Genomic DNA, 6890 nt, shown 5'->3' with positions numbered 1-6890 from the left:
TTCCTCTTGACTCTTTTCAGGCAGATTAGTTTGTTCATTCAGGCCGAGATCACATGATTTATTATGATGATGAATTGTTGATTTACTGCAGATTGAGCATTAAGATCCAGTTGCTTCTAATGCATCCATGAATGGTAACCACCAATGACTCAGATCGAGTCTCCATTTGAAGCTGTGAACATCGACAGGTACAATTTTATGAGTGATTTGAAATATTGATCCATTTAGAACTGGAAACTATTAATGATTTTAAAGTTTAAGATTGATTTGAATATTGATCCATTTGCACTATTTGTTATATATGGTGCAATCAATTGATGATAATATATGTGAATTGTTTGAGTGATCTGTGGCTGGATTGTTATGTTGAGTAATGCAGAATTTTTTTATTTCATATGAGTATGCTTAAATGTGAAAAGTGAACAAAAATAATGATTTACTAATCTTGAGTACTTGGGGCAAATTTAATCTTTTCAATAAGTCACAATAGGTAAAAGTAAGTTAGAATGCAAGGTTAGAGTGAGTAAAAAGCTAGGAATCAATTTTTGTCCTCTCAAAATCCAAGGTTACATGTTGTAGAATTATGCAGTTTCGGGCAGCACTTTGTTAACAAAACTGGGAGCAATCTAGCTACTCAAAATGAGTGAAATTATTTTTCTATGAAACCTTGAGATGTCTAGATTGTTCCGCTAAAATTTTAGAATTTTTTGATGTGTGATTTGGGAGATATGATTTTTAGAAAATGATCATTTTCTACAGAAACAACGTAGTTTGGACTTTTTCATTGCAGTGACGACTTCTAATTGTGTCTCATACTAAATTAGTGACTGTCTTGGAATAAGCTTTCTTGAACTTTTTACCATTTAGTGCTATCAACTCAATAAACTTCCTCATTGAATTGATCACTTTCAAAATGATCAAATGGAAGGGAAGAATGACGCAGGGACTCCTTCTTCATAAGATCTCCACTATCTAGGTGTTGCTCTAGTCGAGAATATGTGACTGAATCCCCAGTGAAATTTCAGAATAAAATTAGGTAGTTTCTTTGGAGATATGTTGTCAATCTTACTCTATGCATTCTGCTTTATTATTTTTTAAGTATGAATTATGATTTGATTTCTGCGTATACTTCATTCATGTTAACTTTAACATTATGACACAGGAGCTGTTTGGGAAGTGACATGTGAAGTAGGAAGTAAAACCATTAAAGCGCATTATGGTACAACAACGATCAATGGAAAGTACAATATAACTGTGAAGGATTTTGATTATGTCAAATATGGATCCGCAGTGTGCAAGGCTAAGCCCCATGCTCCTCATAAGGATTCACCCTGCAACATTCCTACCTTGTTGAACGATGGAACTTACTTGTTTTTCAAGTCCGAGGACAAGTATGAAGTTTTCCTCAAGGCTAAGCCATTTGCTTATGTTTCAAAGAAGCCATATGAAGAATGTGAAAAACACAGTGACCACCACAATCACAAACCTTCACATACTCCATATTATAACAAGTCACCACCTCCTCCACCATCACCCACTTATGTATATAAGTCTCCTCCTCCACCTGCATATTATTAGAAGTCACCTCCTCCACCATCTCCAGCATATGTGTATAAGTCTCCACCTCCATCAGCATATTATTACAAATTTCTACCTCTACCATCACCTACTTATGTTTATAAGTCTCCACACCTCGTCCTCCACACCATACTACTACAAGTCTCCAATGAAAGCGAAACTACTATCTTATGATATGTTGTATAGAGTAAGATTGATAACATACATATCTCCAAAGAAACTACCCAATATTGTTCTGAAATTTCAGTGAAGATTTAGTCACATATTCTCGGCTAGAGCAATACCTTGCTAGTGGAGATCTTATGAGGAAGGAGTTACTGCGTCATTCTTCCCTTCTATTTGATCATTTTGAAAGGGATCAATTCGATGAGAAAGTTTATCGAGTTGATAGCACTAAAGCCATTGTCACTCTGAGTTCTAGAATTAAGTTGATACATATATTTTACTCTTAACTCCTTTTAGGCGGATAAGTTTGTTCATTCAGGCCGAGATCACATGATTTATTATGATGATGAATTGTTGATTTGCTGCAGATTGAGCATTAAGATCCAGTTGCATCCAATGCATCCATGAATGTTAACCGCCAATGACTCAGATCGAGTCTCCATTTGAAACAGTGAACACCGACAGGTACAATTTTAGGATTGACTTGAAATATTGATCCATTTGGAACTGGAAACTATTCATGATGTTAAAGTTTAAGATTGATTTGAATATTGATCCATTTGGACTATTTTTTATATATGATGCAATCAATTGATGATAATATATGTGAATTGTTTGAGTGATCTATGTCTGGATTGCTATGTTGAGTAATGCATAATTTTTTTTTATTTCATATGAGTATGCTTAAAGGTGAAAAGTAAACAAAAATGGTGATTTATAAATCCTGAGTACTTGGAGCTGATTTAATCTTTCTAATAAGTCACAATAGGTTAAAGAAAGTTAGAATGCAAGGTTAGAGTGAGTGAAAAGCTAGGAATCAATTTTAACCTCTCAAAACCCAAGGTTACATGTTGCAGAATTATGCAGCTTCGGGCAGCACTTTGTGAACAAAACTGGAAGCAATCTAGCTACTCAAAATGAGTGAAATTATTTTTCTATGAAACTTTGAGATGTCTAGAATGTTCTCCTAAAATTTTAGAATTTTTTGATGTGTGGTTTGGGAGATATGATTTTTATAAAATGATCATTTTCTGCAGAAACAATGCTGTCCGGACTTTCTAATTGCAGTGACGACATCTAATTATGTCTCATACTAAACTAGTGACGGTCTTGGAATAAGCTTTCTTGAACTTTTTACCATTTAGTGCTTTCAACTCGATAAACTTTCTCATTGAATTGATCACTTTCAAAATGATCAAATGGAAGGGAAGAATGACGCACTGACTCCATCCTCAAAAGATCTCCAATAGCAAGGTATTGCTCTATTCGAGAATATGTGACTGAATCCCCAGTAAAATTTCAGAACAAAATTGGATAGTTTCTTTGGAGACATGTTGTCAATCTTACTCTATGCATTCTGCTTTATTATTTTTTTAGTATGAATTGTGTATACTTCATTCATGTTAACTTTAACATTATGACATAGGAGCTGTTGTGGAAGTGACATGTGAAGTAGGAAGTAAAACCATTAAAACGTATTATGGTACAACAAAAATCAATGGAAAGTACAGTATAACTGTGAAGGATTTTGATTATGTCAAATATGGATCCGCAGTGTGCAAGGCTAAGCTCCATGCTCCTCCTAAGGATTCACCCTGCAACATTTCTACCTTGTTGAACGATGGAACTCACTTGTTTTTCAAGTCCGAGGACAAGTATGAAGTTGTTCTCAAGGCTAAGCCATTTGCTTATGTTTCAAAGAAGCCATATGAAGAATGTGAAAAACACGGTCACCACCACAACCACAAACCTTCACCTATTCCATATTATAACAAGTCACCACCTCCTCCACCATCACCTACTTAAGTATATAAGTCTCTTCCTCCACCAACATATTATTACAAGCCACCTTCTCCACCATCTCCAGCATATGTGTATAAGTCTCCACCTCCACCAGCATATTATTACAAATCTCCACCTCCACCATCACCTACTTATGTCTATAAGTCTCCACACCTCCTCCTCCACACCGTACTACTACAAGTCTCCGATGAAAGTGAAACTACTATCTTATGATATGTTGTATAGAGTAAGATTGACAACATACAGACTCCAAAGAAATAACCCAATTTTGTTCTGAAATTTCAGTGAAGATTAAGTCACATATTCTCGGCTAGAGCAATACCTTGCTAGTGGAGATCTTATGAGGAAGGAGTTACTGCGTCATTCTTCCCTTCTATTTGATCATTTTGAAAGTGATCAATTCAATGAGGAAGTTTATCGAGTTGAAAGCACGAAAGCCATTGTCACTCTGAGTTCTAACATTAAGTTGATACTACATATATTTTGTTCTTGACTCCTTTCAGGCGGATTAATTTGTTCATTCAGGCAGAGATCACATGATTCATTATAATAATGAGTTGTTGATTTGCTGCAGATTGAGCATTAAGATCTAGTTGTATCTAATGCATTCATGAATGGTAACCGCCAATGACTCAGATCGAGTCTCCATTTGAAACTATGAACACCGACATGTATCATTTTAGGATTGATTTGAAATATTGATCCATTTGGAACTGGAAACTATTAATGATGTTAAAGTTTAAGATTGATTTGAATATTGATCCATTTGGACTATTTGTTATATTTGATGCAATCAATTGATGATAATATATGTGAATTGTTTGAGTGATCTGTGTCTGGATTGCTATGTTGAGTAATGCAGAAATTTTTTTATTTCATATAAGTATGCTTAAATGTGAAAAGTGAACAAAAATGATGATTTATTAATCCTGAGTACTTGTGGCTGATTTAATCTTTCCAATAAGTCACAATAGGTAAAAGAAAGTTAGAATACAAGGTTAGAGTGAGTGAAAAGTTAGGAAATCAATTTTTTGACCTCTTAAAACCCAAGGTTGCATGTTGCAGAATTATACAGTTTCAGGCAGCACTTTGCAATAATAAGTTGTTACATGCATAAGGAGGGATTCGCATCCCTGATACTTGTATAAGCGGACAAGTAAGTATATATATTGGTCTTGGACTTTAATTGTTTTTAACCATAGTTCTGAACACCGAATTGGATCGGCCGGTTCAACTGAATTAACCTGGAATTAGTCACCAGGCTACTTCGGTTAGCTTCATAAACTGCTTGGCAAAAAATCGGTCAAAAAATCGGTCGAACCGGCTGGTAACGGGTAAACCGTCGGAACCGGTTGGTTTTTTAAAAGATTTCCGGTTCAGGTACTCCATCCAAATGGCGCCGTTTTATACTTTATTTGAAAAAAAAAAACCTAAATGGCTACCCAAGACCCCCAGGACCCCCAACCCACTCCCACTCCCACTCCCACTCTCACCCCTCTCGGCGTCTCCTCTCTCAAACTGAAGAAAGCTTGAGATTGAAAGAAGGGGAAGAACCCTAGCCACCCACAGTCACCGCAACCACCCACAGTCACCCAGCCCGTAGTCACCGCAGCCCCCAGAGCCCCGCATCATTTGTCATCGCCGAACCCTTCTCTCCCTTCTCTCTCTCTGTCGCGCTCTTTGTCTCTCTGTCGCTGCTCCTCGCCGTGGGTCGTCGTCGCCGCTTCTCCACTCCTCGTCGTGGGTCGTCGCTGCTTTTCCCTTCCTCCCCTGCGTCGTTTTTTCTTCTACCTTCCTCGTCGTTTCTGCTTCTTCCTTCCTCGTCGACGTCGTTTCTACTGCTCTGCTTCTCTTTTACGTTTCTGCTTCTCTGCTTCTCTGAGTTTTGAGATATTAATTTTTGGAATTTTTATTTGGTGATTCTAAAATTATTGATGATTCTGAAATTTGATGAATTCTGTCATTGATGAGTTATAAATTCAATTGTTTAATTTATTAATTTTGCTGAGATTGATTTTTAAAAATCCAATATGTTGTACTTGTTATTTTGGTGAATTGTTGTTTTGCTGTTATTGATTCAAAATAGAAACATTGCTACAATTCTATATTGAGTTGTTTATGCGGATTTGTTCTGATTTTGGATTGGTGACTCTGTTTGCTGATTGTTTGATTCTAAATTGTTGATGGTCCTATCGTGCATGCTTCATTGCATTGTGCTGAATTGATGAAATTTCCCTGATTTTGAGATGTTTATGGTTTGAGTTTGCTGCATTGTGTTTATGCTGAAATTTTTGTTTATGCAATTTCTTTATATATATATATATATATATTGTTGATTATTTGTGAATTTTTAATCATAAATTATGAAAAACTGTAAAATTTTAAAATTTATCAGCTAAAAATTATTAAATTCAAATATTTAAAATTATATATTAAATTTTTAAATAAACTTTTAAAAAAATTAAAATTTATGTTTACCGTTGATTAAATTAGCCGGTAACAAGATCTAGAATTTCGACAAATAAAAATTTATATCCACCGCTAAATTCGTCGGTAATTAGCTGTGGATGAAAAAATTCACCGATAAATAGTTATCGGCGAGGTTTATACGTCGGATTTATTTTTTCTCTAAATCTGATGGTAAATTCAATAGTATCCAGCGACTTTTTTGTAGTGAAAAGTTATAAATTGAGTACAAACACGAGTGATTTAATCTAAATGATACACATGAGAATAGTGTTGTGAGGTCTTTATTATTTTCTTTATAAGGTCTCAAATCAGAATAAACAAGGATTGATAACGGTAATAGTGATGATGTAGGAATCTCATATGAGAGAAATATTTTTATGATGAAAATTCCTACTTTGAAAGGGAGGAATAATGTTGAAGCTTATTTCCAATAAAAAAAAAGTTATATTTGATTTTTGGATGTTAATTAGATCGGTTGAACTTTGGTTAAACTTCGGTTGAATCTTTAAATTATTGAACCAGTTATCTTACCGGTTCGGTCTTCGCAACCTTGGTTTTAACACACTCTCCTTCATCAAAGGGCAGTTTTGTCTTTGGACAGTCTTCGACCAGGGCCAAAAGTATTGTATTTTTTGGGCTTAAGTTTATAGCCCTTGTGGAGTTTTATTTGGTCATAGAGTAACTCAATACCCGATAAAAAAAAGTACTAAATCGTCTATTGGACAAACATATTTTCATCGTTGCATTAAATTTTGCCATAGTCCAACTTTCGAGAATGTAACACAAAGTCCTCCAAATTCAAACACAAGGATGTCTGTCCAAAAATAAAAGCTACCAGGATAAAAAACAATTAAAAAATAAAATGCATTACCCCC

This window comes from Arachis duranensis, chromosome 5 (assembly GCF_000817695.3).
Source record: "Arachis duranensis cultivar V14167 chromosome 5, aradu.V14167.gnm2.J7QH, whole genome shotgun sequence".
Classification (NCBI taxonomy): Eukaryota; Viridiplantae; Streptophyta; class Magnoliopsida; order Fabales; family Fabaceae; genus Arachis; species Arachis duranensis.
Note: the sequence above shows the minus strand (reverse complement) of the source record.